Consider the following 16,152-nt stretch of genomic DNA (forward strand, 5'->3'; position numbering starts at 1 on the left):
GCTAGATACTAGTTCTAGTAGAGTTTTAGAGTCTGAAATGTTCTATGTAGACAGTCATGTTGTCTGTGATATGAGTTTTATTTCTTTCCAATCTTTATGTCTTTTTCCTGCCTTAATGCACTGGCTGAATCCACCAGTGTAATATTAAATAGAAGTGGTGATTGTGGGTATCTTTTCCCTATTCATGCTCATAGGAGGAAAATGCTCATTTTTTTCTTTCTAGAGTATTGTTTTGGTAGATGGCTTTTATTGGGTTAAAGAATTTCCCTTCTATTCCTAGTGTTCTGAGTTTTGTATCTATGAATGGATATTGATTTTGGCAAATGCTTTTTCTGCACCTAATATATTCATGTGATTCTCTTCTTTAGTTTATTGATAAAGTGGTATTGATTGATTTTCCAATGTTGATTAAACCTTGAATTCCTTCAAGTCCCACACAGTCATAATGCATCTATCTTTTTTTATATATTGCTGCACTCAGTTTGCTAGTGTTTTGTTGCTGTAGTGTCCGTGTTTGTGACAGATACTTGGGTGTTGTTTTATTTTACTTGTAATGTCTGATTTGGGGTATCAGAAATGCTTACCTCATTAAATGAATTGGAGAGTGTTTTCTCCTCTTTTGTATTCTTGAAGACTTTGTGTGGAATTAGTCTTATGTTTGCCTTAATTGTTGGCAGAACTTGCTAGTGAAATTATTTGAACATAGAGTTTTGTTTGTTAGAAGATTTTTAACTACAAATTCAGTGTCTCTGATTATTTCTTCTTGATGAACTTTGGTGGTATATGACTTTAAAGGAATTTGTCCTTTCAGTGTAAGTTGTGAAATTTATGGGCAGAAGTTTTTCGTAATACTCCATACTTACTACCGTATCCATGGAGTCTATGGGTGATGCCCCTCCCTTTCTATTCCTTATATTGGTAATTTATGCCATCTCTTTGTTTACTTTTTTTTGTTTTGTTTTAATCTTGTTAAAGTTTTGTCATTGGGATTTTTTTCTTTTTCAAAGAATCAGTTTTTGGTTTCTTGATTTCTGTTTTTTGTTTTCTTTTTTAATTTTATTAATGTCTTCTGCTTGCTGTTTGGTTTGCTTTTCTGTTTTGTCAAATAAAAGCTTTGATTATTGATAAAAGGCTTTTTTGAGTACTAGTGTTTAGTTATGTATTTCTCTGAAGCACTGCTTTAGCTGTCTCCCACAAATTTTAATATTGTTTTTGTCTTCATTCAGTTTAAACTGTTTTCTAGTTTCCCTTGTGACATTCTTTTTTTTACTTACAGGTTATTTAGAAGTGTTAATTTCCAAAATTTGAGGATTTTCTAGATAGCTTTCTGTACTGATAGCTGTTTATTTGATTATTGTCAGAGAATGTTTTATGATTTCAGTTTTTTTATGGTTTGTCTGATGGCCCGGAATGTGTCCTCTTATAGAGAATAGTCTGTGTGTACTTGAAAAACATATATAGTCTGATGTTACTGTTGAAGTATTCTCTAAAAGTCCAGTTGACTGATAGTATTTTCCAGGTCTTCTCTATCTTCTCTTATTATATGTATTTATTGTATCAATTACTGCAATTTAGTATTATTGCAATTTCTTGGTACATTGATCCTTTTATCATATGATACCGCTCCTTTATTGGGCTTCACAGGTGGCTCAGAGGTAAAGAATACACCTGCCAAGCAGGAGACACGGGTTCAATCACTGGGTTGGGAAGATCCCCTGGAGAAGGAAATGGCAACCCACTCTAGTATTCTTGCTGCAGGAAATATCACGGACAGCGGAGCCTTTAGCGACTAAACAACAACAACAAACCCCTCTTTACTGCTGATGGTATTCTTAAGCTTATTTACTGTTAATGTAACACTCCAGCTTTTCTTTGGTAGCATAGCATGTTTTTTCCATTCTTTCAGTTTTAACTTATTTATATCTTTAAAGTAGGACTTTGTAGGCAGCGTATTGTTGTGAATTGTTACTTTTATACACAGTCTGGCCACCTCTATATTATAACTGTGTATTTACATTTTTTGTATCATGTATCTTCAGGCCAAAAAAACTTAGCACTTTTTTATAAAAAAGCTGATCTAGTGATGGCAGATTCCTATAATTTTCTTTAATCTGAGAATAACTTTATTGCACCGTCATTCCTGAAGGGTGTTTTTGCTGGATATAGAATTCTGCATTGGCACTTCTTTCAGCACTTTAAAGATTTTGTGCTACTGTTTTTGGTCTCTGATTTCTGATGAGAAATATTCAGTTCTTCTGTTTCTGTAAGTGTAATTTTTGTTTGTTTTTCCTTAGCTGTTTCAAGTTTTTAGTTTTTTAATGTTTAGGTTTCAGCCATTTTTAATGATGAGACTGCATCTTCTGAAGTAGTCCTGTTTGGAGTCCTCATGTTGCTGGATCTGTAAATTAATGTCTTGGGCTTCCCTGGTGGCTCAGATGGTAAAGTGTCTGCCCGTAATGCCGGAGACCCGGTGTTTCATCCCTGGGTTGGGAAGATACCCCGGAGAAGGAAATGGTAACCCACTCCAGTATTCTTGCCTGGAAAATCCCATGGACAGAGGACCCTGGTAGGCTGCAGTTCATGGGGTTGCAGAGAGTCAGATACGATTGAGTGACTTCACTTTCACTTTCACCAGATTTGGAGAATTAGCCATAACTTCTTGAAAAAATTTTCTGTGCTGCTCTTTTTGGGGGCTTCAGTAATGTGATTGTTAAACTTTTTTATATTGTTTCACAGATCCTTAGAATTTTGTTCATTTTCTTCATTTCTTTTTCCTTCTCTATTACTCAGATTGAATATTTCCTAAGACTTATTTTCAAGATGACTGACTTTTTCTTTTTAAGAACTGTAAAAGGTAAATTTTACTTCCCTGGTAATCTGACAGATTAATTTCTTTTATGGCTGCTAGAAGTTGACATAATAAAGGATTTTATACTCAGCGCATCGCAAACAGCATGAGTGTCTTTGTGACGCTTTCCCTTGCCCTTCTCTTTCCAGCATGACAAAACAGAGGGGCCCAGACCAGCGTTGCATCAGCCTTTGGTTTGTGTCATAGCTGAGAAACTTGAGTTTACAGAACCTAAATCATTTATAATTGACAATGTCTGCCTGTTCTTTGCTCTAGAAAATACACTATCTTTATTGTTGTTATTTAGTTGCCAAGCTATGTCTGACTTTTTTATGACCCCAGCGGACTGTAGCCTGCTAGACTCCACTGTCCATGGGGTTTCCAAGGCAAGAATACTGCAGTCGGTTGCCATTTCCTTCTCCAAGGGATCTTCCCAACCTAGGGATCAAATGTGCAGCTCCTGCATTGCAGATGGATTCTTTCCCACCAAGCCACCAGGGAAGCCTTGTCTTTATTATACTGGGTATTAAACAGACCTAATCTTTTGGGGGGAAAGAGGTTAGCTATGAGTCCTCAATGCCTGCATTGAGTCACCTGTCTTGGATAATTCTGCTCACCCAGAAGCGGTCACACTGCTCTTCCACCATCACTTCCTCATTCTGTGGCCACTCTCTCCACACTCCTTTCTGTCCGGTTGAGAATAGCTCTTCCTGCACCCACTTGGAAACTAAGAGAGACATGGAGAGGCAGAGGCAGAGGTGAGTGAGTCCTGAGAGCATTTTCTGAGTGACTGCTCAGTGAGCAGAGGAGCAGGGCACTGTGTTGCTGATGGATGGGCACTGATATAAAGTGCATACCTCGTAGCCTCCCACAGTGGGTGACTGCTGCCACCTCAGCCATCACTGGAGTTCTTCATGGTCCACACCATTCCCATCTTGTTCTCCACTCCCAGGCACTAATCTATGATATGAAAGAGTCCTTTCTGTTACATAAACATTCTAGTTTTTCTTCCTCTGTGACTTTGATGTCAAAGAACTATGAATCTCCAAGATATTAGCATAGTATGAAGAACCTTTATGATAAGAGGACATCATAGGTTATTAATAGTCTGCATGTGTTATAACTGTATCCTGTATTACAGTTTTTACTTTGAATTGTCGTATCTATTTTAACGACTTGAAGATGGAAAAAGTAGTTTTTGTTATTCAGATATTTAGCATTTCTGTTGTTTCCTTCTTTCATTGTTCCTTTTGTATAATTTTTCTTAAGCTTAAAGAATTTCTTTTAGCATTTTTTTTTTAGACCAGGTCTATTGATGATAAATTATCTTATTTGTACTTCATCTGAAAACTATTTTACCTTTATTCCTGAAAGATATTTTTTTCTGTTTATAGATCTTTGAGTAGAAAGTTTTTTTTCCATCACTTAGAAACTGTTCTTAGACTGTTTTAGGATTTCTGATGAGAAATCTACAGTCATTAAAATTGGTATGTCCCTGTGAAAATGGTGGGTTTTTTCCTCTCATGACTTTCGTTTTTTTCCCCTAATAGTTTTATTTTTAACGATGTGATAATACGTTGTAGTCATAGTTTTCTCTGGTTTTATTCTCTTTGAAGTTTGCTCCTATACATTTATATCCTTCAGCTTCAGGAATTTTCAACAGTTTTTTTCTGTATATATTTCTGCAGAAAATTTTCATCTCTCCAGTGACTTCAGTGACATAAATGTTAGACCTTCTAATATCTCGCAGATGTCTGAGGTCTTGTTCATTTTTTTCAACTTTTTTTCCTATGATTATTCAGATTTGATACTTCATATGGATTTATTTTCAAGTTCACTGACAACTTTTCTGTGTCCTCTTCATTCTTTTATTGAACCCAGTATGTGAACTTTTTTAGATACTTTGATTTTAGTTCTGGAGTTTTCCTTTTTTTTCTTTTCTCTCTTTTTTTTTTTCTGGTAGGTTCTATTTCTTTGCTGCAAACATTCATCTTTTCATTCACTTCAAATATAGCTTTTCATTCACTTCATGTAGCATAGCTCGAAACCTTGTAAAAGTTTTCTTGGCTAATATTACAATATCTGACTGTTTTGGGGTTAGGATCTGTTGATTGTCTTTTCTCTTGAGATTTGATCACAGGGTCACTCAGTTCAGTTCAGTTCAGTCACTCAGTCATGTCCCATTCTTTGCGACCCCATGAATCACAGCACGCCAGGCCTCCCTGTCTGTCACCAACTCTCGGAGTTCACTCAAACTCATGTCCATCAAGTCGGTGATGCCATCCAGCCATCTCATTCTCTGTCGTCCCCTTCTCCTCCCACCCCCAATCCTTCCCAGCATCAGAGTCTTTTCCAGTGAGTCAACTCGTCACATGAGGTGGCCAAAGTATTGGAGTTTCAGCTGTAGCATCAGTCCTTCCATTGAACACCCAGGATTGATCTCCTTTTACACAAGCACTAAATAATAGCCTTGAGTTGAAATTGACTATTTTTAAGATTACATGTAATTTTTACAAATTTTGGTGTTTTGCAAAGTTAAGAAGTGCAAAGTGAAATCAAGTTAGATGACTCTAGGTTTAGAAATTGTAAAAGAGTGAAGTGGGTAGTCAAAAAAATGGCGGAAAAAAGCACCATTATAGCAAATCTGATGTACTTCTCATGAGTTTGAACAAATTCTGGGAGATAGTGAAAGACAGGGTGGCCTGGTGTGCTGTAGTTCGTGGGGTTGCAAAGAGTTGGACACGACTTAGTGACTGAAAAACAATAGCAAGGAAATTTATGTAACCATAGACAAGTTAGTGTGCAGGCAGAACTAAAATCCAGAACTTTTGATCCCCAGGAAATTTTGACATTTTAAAAATAAAAATCTGTTAATAAGTTGAGTGCACAGGTCTATTATATATAGGTCCTTAATGCCTGTTTCTTATTCAAAGCAAGTATAATCTCCCTCAGTATCCATATGGCATTGGTTTAAGGACACACTACAGACACCAAAATCCCTTTAGGAAGTCTCTTATTTAAAGTGGCATAGTGTTCCATATAACCAATACACATCCTCCCATATACTTTAAAATCATCTCAGAATTTCTTGTAATACCTATGTCAGTGTAAATGCTTCAGTTCAGTTCAGTCGCTCAATCATGTCCGACTCTGCGACCCCATGAATCACAGCACTCCAGGCCTCCCTGTCCATCACCAACTCCCGGAGTTCACTCAAACTCATGTCCATCGAGTCAGTGATGCCATCCAGCCATCTCATTCTCTGTCGTCCCCTTCTCCTGCCCCCAATCCCTCCCAGCAGCAGAGTCTTTTCCAGTGAGTCAGCTCATCGCATGAGGTGGCCAAAGTATTGGAGTTTCAGCTTCAGCATCAGTCCTTCCAATGAACACCCAGGACTGATCTCCTTTAGAATGGACTGGTTGGATCTCCTTGCAGTACAAGGGACTCTCAAGAGTCTTCTCCAGCACCACAGTTCAAAAGCATCAGTTCTTCGGCGTTCAGCTTTCTTCACAGTCCAACTCTCACATCTGTAACATGACCACGGGAAAAACCATAGCCTTGACTAGACGGACCTTTGTTGGCAAAGTAATGTCTCTGCTTTTTAATATGCTATCTAGGTTGGTCATAATTTTCCTTGCAAGGAGTAAGCATCTTTTAATTTCATGGCTGAAATCAGCATCTGCAGTGATTTTGGAGCCCAAAAAAATAAAGTCTGACACTGTTTCCACTGTTTCCTCAGCTATTTCCCATGAAGTGATGGGACCAGATGCCATGATCTTCGTTTTCTGAATGTTGAGCTTCAAACCAACTTTTTCACTCTCCTCCTTCCCTTTCATCAAGAGGCTTTTGAGTTCCTCTTCACTTTCTGCCATAAGGGTGGTGTCATCTGCATATCTGAGGTTATTGATATTTCTCCCGGCAATCTTGATTTCAGCTTGTGCTTCTTCCAGCCCAGTGTTCCTCATGATGTACTCTGCATGTAAGTTAAATAAGCAGGGTGCCACTATGCAACCTTGACGTACTCCTTTTCCTATTTGGAACCAGTCTGTTGTTAAATGTCTAGTTCTAACTGTTGCTTCCTGACCTCCATACAGGTTTCTCAGGAGGCAGGTCAGGTGGTCTGGTATTCCCATCTCTTTCAGAATTTTCCACCGTTTATTGTGATCCACACAGTCAAAGGCTTTGGCATAGTCAATAAAGCAGAAATAGATGTTTTTCTGGAACTCTCTTGCTTTTTCCTTGATCCAGCAGATGTTGGCAATTTGATCTCTGGTTCCTCTGCCTTTTCTAAAACCAGCTTGAACATCTGGAAGTTAATGGTTCACGTATTGCTGAAGCCTGGCTTGGAGAATTTTGAGCATGACTTTACTAGCGTGTGAGATGAGTGCAATAGTGTGGTAGTTTGGTAAATGCTTATAAATAGTAAATACAATGTAAATGCAATGGCAGCCCACTCCAGTATTCTTGCCTGGAGAATGCCAGGGACGGGAGCCTGGTGGGCTGCCATCTATGGGGTCGCTCAGAGTTGGACATGACTGATGTGACTTAGCATCAGCGGCAACAGCTGTGCAATTGGTTGCTGAAGTGAAAGTTGCTCACCAGTGTCTGACTCTTTATGACCCCATGGACTATACAGTCCATGGAATTCTCCAGGCCAGAATACTGGAGTGGGTAACCCTTCCCTTCTCCAGGGGATTTTCCCAACCCAGAGATCGAATCCAGGTCTCCCCCATTGTACGTGGATTCTTTACCAGCTGAGCCACCAGGGAAGCCCAAGAATACTGGAGTGGGTAGCCTATCCCTTCTCCAGAGGATCTTTCCGACCCAGGAAGTAAATCGGGGTCTCCTGCATTGCAGGCAGATTCTTTACCAACTGAGCTATCAGGAAATCCTTGAAGATTGCTCAGTCGTGTCTGACTCTTTGCGGCCCCATGGACTGTACAGTCTGTGGAATTCTCCAGGCCAGAATACTTAGCCTTTCTCTTCTCCAGGGGATCTTGCCAACCAAGGGATCAAACCCAGGTCTCCCACATTGCAGGCAGGGTCTTTACCAGCTGAGCCACAAGCTGGTGTGTGGCAAGATCCATTTTATTGAATCTTTCTGGAATTTAAAAAAATGTTTTCAATCTGCAGTTGATTGAATCTGTTGGGACTCCCACAAAGAGAGGACCAGCTGCAAAAAGCAATATTTATTTGTGTATCGATTGGTTTTTAAAGAGTATGTGTTTATTCTTTTGTTTATAATTTTTGTTTATTACTGTGCTGGGCATTCATGGGCTCTAGGGCACGCAGGCTTCATTAGTTGTGGCACGTGGGCTCAGTAACTGCTGCTCCTAGACTCTAGAGCACAGGCTCAATAGTTTTGGTGCACAGCGTTAGTTGCATGCGGCATATGGGATCTTCCTGGATCAGGGACTGAACCCATGTCTCCTCCATTGGCTGCTGCTGCTACTGCTAAGTCGCTTCAGTCATGTCCGACTCTTTGCGACCCCATAGACGGCAGCCCACCAGGCTCCCCCGTCCGTGGGATTCTCCAGGCAAGAACACTGGAGTGGGTTGCCATTTCCTTCTCCAGGGCATGAAAGTGAAAAGTGAAAGTGAAGTCGCTCAGTTGTGTCCGACTCTTAGCGACCCCATGGACTGTAGCCTACCAGGCTCCTCCGTCCATGGGATTTCCCAGGCAAGAATACTGGAGTGGGGTGCCATTGCCTGCATTGGCAGATAGATTCTTTATCCTGGAGACCCCAGGGAAGCCCAGCAGCATTTATTTTCATGAGTACTGTCAGGAAATTTGATCGTACTCATAGGTAACTATTTCTTTTATAGAGTGGCATATTCGAATATGCCACTCTGCTGCTATGTCTTTTGAAAAATAGACTTTACCTTTTAGAGCAGTTCTAAGTTCATAGCAAAATTGAGTGGAAAGTATAGAGATTTCCCATATAATGTGCCTACACATGCATTCTTCATTATCAATATCCTCCACCATAGTGGTACCTTTGTTGCAGTTGGTAAAACTACACTGACAAATCACAATCATCCAAAATCCATAGTTTACATTAGGGTTCACCCTTGGTGTTGTACATTCTCTGGATTCGGGCAAATGTATAATGACATGTGTCCACTGTTATAATATATTACAGAGTAGTTTCACTGTCCTGAAATTCCTCTCTGCTCTGCTTGTTCATCCCACACTTCCTCCAATCCACTAGTCTTTACTATCTCCATAGTTTTGCCTTTTCAACAGTGCAATATAGTTGTAAATATATAATATGTAGGTCTTTCAGACTGCCTTCTTTCACATTTAAGTTTCCTCTATGTCTTTTCATGGTTAGATGCTTCATTTCCTTTTGGTCTGAATAATACTCCTTTGTCTGGATGTACTGTAGTTTGCTTACCCAGTCACCTGCTGAAGAACATCTTCATGCTTCCAAATTTTAGCACTTACTTTTAAAGCTGCTGTTAACATTATGTGCGTGTTTTTGTGTGGGTATAAGTTTTCAACTCCCCTGGATGACTACTAAAGATCACAGTTGCTGGAACACATAAGAGTATGCTTATCTTACAAATGTACTGCCAAAATGGTCTTCCATAGTGGTTGTACCACTTTGCACTCCCAGCAGCAGTGAATGAGAGTTCCTGTTGCTTCACATCCTTATCAGCATCTGGTGGTATCAGTGTTCAAAATTTTGATCACTTTAATAGGTATCTGGAGTGAATCCACTATGAGGTATAGTGTGTCTCACTGTTGTTTTAATTTGCATTTCTCTGATAACATATGATGTGGGACATCTTTTCATATGGTTATCTGCCATGTGTTTATTTTTGGTGAAGTATCTGTTAAGGTCTTTGGCCTATTATTAAATTGGGTTGTTCATTTTCTAATTGTTGAGTTTTAAGAGTTCTTTGTATACTTTGGATAACAAGGCTTTATCAGCTGTGTCTTTTGAAAATATTTTCTCCCAATCTGCAGCTTGTTTTTCCATTTTCTTGACATAGTTGTTTGCAGAGTAGTTTTTATTTTAATTTTAGTGAAGTCTGTCTTATTGAATGTTTTTTTCATGGATTGTGCCTCTGTTGTATCTAAAAACTTATTATGAAACATGAGGTCATCTAGATTTACTCTTGAGTTATCTTTTGCTGCTGCTGCTGCTGCTAAGTCACTTCAGTCGTGTCCGACTCTGTGCGACCCCATAGACGGAAGCCCACCAGGATCCCCCGTCCCTGGGATTCTCCAGGCAAGAACACTGGAGTGGGTTGGCGTTTCCTTCTCCAATGTGTGAAAGTGAAAAGTGAAAGTGAAGTTGCTCAGTCATGTCTGACTTGTAGCGACCCCATGGACTGCAGCCTACCAGGCTCCTCCGTCCATGGAATTTTCTAGGCAAGAGTACTGGAGTGGTTTGCCATTGCCTTCTCCGATCTTTAGGTCAGTGATCCCATTTCAGTTGGTTTTTGTGACGGCTGTAAGGTCTGTTTCTAGATGCTTTTCTTACATGGAGATTTTCAGTTGTTGCAGCACTGTTTGTTGAAGAGATTAATTTTTCCACATTGTGTTGCCTTTGCTCATTTGTTGAGAATCGTTTGGCTATTTTGTTGTTTTTCAGTCACTAAGTCATGTCTGGCTCTTTGCAATCTCATAGACTGCAATATGCCACGCTTCTGTGTTCTTCACTATCTTCCAGAGTTTGTTCAAACTCCCGTCCATTGAGTTGGTGTTGCCATCCAACCATCTCATGCTCTCTTGCCCCTTTCTCCTCCTACCGTCAGTCTTTCCCAGCATCAGGGTCTTTTCCAATGAGTCGAATGACCATTAGTCCATTCAGTGTATGATCAGGGTTGATTTCCTTTAGAACTGAGTGATTTGATCTCCTTGCAGTCCAAAGGACTCTCAATAGTCGTCTTCAACACCACAACTCAAAAACATCAATTGTTTGATGCTCAGTGTTATTTATTGCCCAGCTCTCACATCTGTACATTACTACTGGAAAACCGTAGCATTGACTATATGGATCTTTGTCAGCAAAGTGATGTCTGTGCTGTTTAATATGCTGTCTATATATGTCATAGCTTTCCTTCCAAGGAGCAAGTGTCTTTTAACTTTTTGGCTGCAATCACCATCCACAGTGATTTTGGAGGCTGAGAAAATAAACTGTCACTTTTTCCACTTTTTCCCTTTCTATTTGCCATGAAGTGATGGGGCCAAACGCCATGATCTTAGTTTTTTACATGTTGAGTTTTAAGCCAGCCTTTTCACTCTCCCCTTTAACCCTCTTCCAGAGGCTCTTTAATTTCTTTTCGCTCTCTGACAAGAGTGGTACCATCAGCATATCTGAGGTTGTTGATATTTCTCCTATCAATCTTGATTCCAGCTTGTGCTTCTTCCAGCCCAGCATTTCACATAATGTACTCTGTATATAAGTTAAATAAGCAAGGTGACAATATACAGCCTTGATGCACTCCTTTTCCAATTTTGAACTAATTTGTTGTTCCATGTCTAGTTCTAACTGCAGCTCCTGACTCGCGTATAGGCTTCTCAGGAGACAGTTAAGGTGGTCTGGTATTCCCATTTCTTTAACAATTTTCCACAATTTGTTGTGTGATCCACACAGTCAAACACTTTGGCATAGTCAATGAAGCCAAAGTAGATGTTCTTCTGGAATTGCCATGCTTTCTCTGTGAGACAGTGAATGTTGCTAATTTGATGTCTGGTTCCTCTGCCTTTTGTACATACAGCTTATACATCTGGAATTTCTTGGTTCATGAAATGCTGAAGCCCAGCTTGAAGGATTTTGAGCATTACCTTGCTAGCATGTGAAATGAGCCCAATTGGGTGGTAGTTTGAACATTGTTTGGCATTGATCTTCTTTGAGATTGAAATGAAAACTGACTTTTTCCAGTCCTGTGGCCACTGCTTTGTTTTCCAAATTTACTGGCATATGGAGTGCAGCACTTTAACAGCATTATCCTTCAGGATTTTAAGTAGCTCAACTAGAATTCCATCATCTCCACTAACTTTCATAGTAGTAACGCTTCCTTTCAATATCACAGTAATACAAATCTGTGCCCCAGCCAGTATGCTGAAGAAGCTAAAGTTGAACAGTTCTATGAAAACCTATAAGACCTTCTAGAACTAACACCCAAAAAAGATGTCCTTTTCATTATAGGGGACTGGAATGCAAAAGTAGGAAGTCAAGAGATACCTGGAGTAACAGGAAGATTTGGCCTTGGAGTCCAAAACAAAGCAGGCCAAAGGCTAACAGAGTTTTGCCAAGAGAACACACTGGTCATAGCAAACACCCTCTTCCAACAACATAAGAGAAGACTCTACACATGGACATTACCAGGTCAGTACAGAAATTAGATTGATTATATTCTTTGCAGCCAAAGATGGAGAAGCTCTATACAAGAAGCAAAAACAAGACTGGGAGCTGACTGTGGCTCGTGTCGTGAACTGCTTATTGCCAAATTCAGACTTAAATTGAAGAAAGTAGGGAAAACCACTAGACCATTCAGGTATGACCTAAATAAAATCCCTTACAAGTATACAGTGGAAGTGACAAATAGATTCAAGGGATTAGATCTGTTAGAGTGCCTGAAGAACTATGGACAGAGGTTTGTGACATTGTACAGAAGGCAGTGATCAAGACCATCCCCAAGAAAAAGAAATTCAAAACAACAAAATGGTTGTCTGAGGAGGCCTTACAAATAGCTGAGAAAAGAAGAGAAGCTAAAGACAAAGGAGGAAAGGAAAGATATACCCATTTGAATTCAGTTCCAAAGGATATTGAGGAGAGATAAGAAAGCCTTCCTCAGTGATCAGTGCAAAGAAATAGAAGAAAACAACAGAATGGGAAAGACTAGAGAATGGCAACCCACTCCAGTGTTCTTGCCTGGAGAACCCCAGGGACTGGGGAGCCTGGTGGGCTGCCGTTGATGAGGTCTTAAAGAGTCGGACACAACTGAAGTGACTTAGCAGCAGTAGCAGCAGCAGAGATCTCTTCAAGAAAATCAGAGATACAAAGGGAACATTTCATGCAAAGATGGGCACAATAAAGGACAGAAATGGTATGGATGTAACAGAAGCAGACGATATTAAGAGGTGGCAAGAATACACAGAAGAACTGTACAAAAAAGATCTTCAGGACCCAGATAACCATGATGGTGTGATCACTCACCTAGAGCCAGACATCCTGGAATGTGAATTCAAGTGGGCCTTAGGAAGCATCACTACGAACAAAGCTAGTGGAGGTGGTGGAATTCCAGTTGAACTGTTTCAAATCCTAAAAGATGATTCTGTGAAAATGCTGCACTCAATATGCCAGCAAATTTGGAAAACTCAGCAGTGGCCACAAGACTGGAAAAGGTCAGTTTTCATTCCCACCCCCAAAGAAGGGTAATGCCAAGGAATGCTCAAACTACCTGCACAATGCACTCATCTCATGCTAGCAAAGTAATGCCCAAAATTCTCCAAGCCAAGCTTCAAAAGTATGTGAACCGTGAACTTCCAGATATTCAAGCTAGTTTTAGAAGGGGCAGAGGAACCAGAGGTCAAATGGCCAACATCCGCTGGATCATCGAAAAAGCAAGAGAGTTCCAGAAAAACTTCTATTTTTGCTTTATTGACTTCACCAAAGCCTTTGACTGTGTGGATCACAGCAAACTGAAAATTCCTAAAGAGATGGGAATACCAGACTACCTGACCTGCCTTCTGAGAAATCTGTATTTAGGTCAAGAGGCAACTGTTAGAACTGGACATGGAATAACAGATTGATTCCAAATCAGGAAAGGAGTACTTCAAGGCTGTATATTATCACCCTGCTTATTCAACTTATATGCAGAGTACATCATGAGGAACGCTGGGCTGGAAGAATCACAAGCTGGAATCAAGATTGCCGGGAGAAATATCAATAACCTCAGATATGCAGATGACACCACCCTTATGGCAGAAAGCGAAGAACTAAATAGCCTCTTGATGAAAGTGAAAGAGGAGAGTGAAAAGGTTGGCTTGAAGCTCAGCATTCAGAAAACAAAGATAATGGCCTCTGGTCCCATCATTTAATGGCAAATAGATGGGAAAATAATGGAAACAGTGACAGACTTTATTTTTGGAGGCTCCAAAATCACTGCAAGATGGTGACTGCAGCCTTGAAATTAAAGATGCTTGCTCCTTGGAAGGAAAGTTACGACCAACCTAGACAGCATATTAAAAAACAGAGACATTACTTTGCCATCAAAGATCCATCTAGTCAGCTATGGTTTTACCCGTGGTCATGTATGGATGTGAGAGTTGGACTATTAAGAAAGCTGAACACCAAAGAATTGATGCTTTTGAACTGTGGTGTTGGAAAAGACTCTTGAGAGTCCTGTGGACTATAAGGACATCCAATCAGTTCGTGATAGAGGAAATCAGTCCTGAATATTCATTGGAAGGACTGATGCTGAAGCTGAAACTCCAATACTTTGGCCACCTGATGAGAACTGACTCATTTGAAAAGACCCTGATGCTTGGAAAGATTGAAGGCAGGAGGAGAAGGGAACAACAGAGGATGAGATGGTTGGATGGCATCACCGACTCAATGGAGATGAGTTTGAGTAAGCTCTGGGAGTTGGTCATAGATAAGGAAGCCTGGCGTGCTGCAGTCCATGGGGTCACAAAAAAGTTATACATGACTAAGCAACTGAACCGAATGCTTCCTAAGGCCCACTTGAGTTCACACTCCATTTCTGGCTCTCTGTGAGTGACCACACCATTGTGGTTATCTGAGTCATTAAGACTTTTTTCCTACAGTTCTTCTGTGTATTCTTGCCGTGTCTTCTTAATCTCTTCTGCTTCTGTTAGGTCCTTACCATTTCTGCCCTTTGTCCTTCCCATCCTTGCATGGAATGTTCCCTTGATATCTCCAGTTTTCTTAAAGAGATCTCGTCTCTTCCATTCTGTTGCTTTCCTCGAGTACTTTGCATTGTTCACTTATAAAGGCTTTCTTATCTCTCCTTGCTATCTGTGGAAGTCTGCATTCAGTTGGTTATATCGTTCCCTTTTTCCCTTGCCTTTCACTTCTCTTCTTTCCTCTGCTATTTGTAAAGTCTCCTTAGACAACCACTTTGCCTTCTTGTATTTCTTTTTCTTTCGGCTGGTTTTTGGTCACTAGTTTCTATGTAGAGTTATTGACCTCCATTCATAGTTTTTCAGGCACTCTGTGTATCAGATCGAATCCCTTGAATTATTCGTCACCTCCACTGTACAATCAAAAGGGTTTAATTAAGATTGTGCCTAAACTCCCTAGTGATTTTCCCTACTTTCTTTGATAAAAGTCTGAATTTTGCAATACGGAACTCATGATCTGAGCCACAGTCAGCTCCAGGTCTTGTTTTTGCTGACTGTAGAGAGCTTCTTCATCTTCAGCTGCAAAGATTATAATCAGACTGATTTCAGTATTGACCCTCTGGTGATGTCCTTGTCTAGAGTTGTCACTTCTGTTTTTGGAAGAGGGCATTTGCTATGACAGGTGTGCTGTCTTGACAAAACTCTGTTAGCCTTTGCCCTTTTTCATTTTGTACTCAAGACCGAACTTGCCTCTTAATTCCAGGTATCTCTTGACTTCCTACTTTTGCATTCCAATCCCCTATGATGAAAAAGGTATGACTCTTTGGTGTTAGTTCTAGAAGTTCTTGTAGGTCTTTATAGAACCGTTCAGCTTCTTCAGCATTAGAGGTTGGGGCATAGACTTGAATTACTGTGATGTTCAGTGGTTTGCCTTGGAAACAGATCATTCTGTCATTGAGATTGTACCCAAGTACTGCATTTCAGACTCTTTTCTTGATAATGAGGGCTACTCCATTTCTTCTAAGGGATTCTTGCCCACCGAAGTAAACATGATGGTCATCTGAATTAAATTCACCCATCCCCATCCATTTTAGTTCACTGGTTTCTAAGTTGTCAATGTTCACTCTTGCCGTCTCATGTTTGACCATGTCTAGTTCACCTTAATTCATGTACTTAACATTCCAGGTCCTATACTTTATTGTTCTTTACAGCATCAGACTTTCCTTTCAACACCAGATACACCCACAACTGAGCATTGTTTCCACTTTGGCCCAGCCTCTTCCTTCTTTTTGGAGCTATTTCTCCGCTCTTCCCCAGTAGCATATGACACCCTCTGAACCGAAGGGCTCATCTTCCAGTGTCGTATCTTTTTGACTTTTTATAATGTCCACAGAGTTCTCAAGACAAGAATATTGGAATGGTTTGCCATTCCCTTCTCCAGTGGACCATGTTTTGTCAGAACTCTCCACTGTGACCTGTC

General features: G+C 40.2%; 1 protein-coding gene across 2 annotated transcripts in view; it reads left to right on the forward strand.

Annotated features, from left to right (window-relative positions):
- The window catches only part of SNX2 (sorting nexin 2), a 65,473-nt gene that overhangs the window by 13,071 nt on the left and 36,250 nt on the right, over nt 1-16,152 (forward strand). The window contains exon 2 of one of the 2 annotated variants that reach the window (XM_088838797.1): nt 12,013-12,192. The exons of the other annotated variant lie outside the window; for it this stretch is intronic. The gene's annotated coding sequence lies outside the window, so the exon portion shown is untranslated. The remainder of the gene's footprint in view (nt 1-12,012; nt 12,193-16,152) is intronic. 2 annotated transcript variants of the gene reach the window in all.

The sequence above is a fragment of the Moschus berezovskii genome, chromosome 8, assembly GCF_049115385.1.
Source record: "Moschus berezovskii isolate FMDL1 chromosome 8, NW_MosBer_1.0, whole genome shotgun sequence".
In the NCBI taxonomy this organism is placed as follows: domain Eukaryota; kingdom Metazoa; phylum Chordata; class Mammalia; order Artiodactyla; family Moschidae; genus Moschus; species Moschus berezovskii.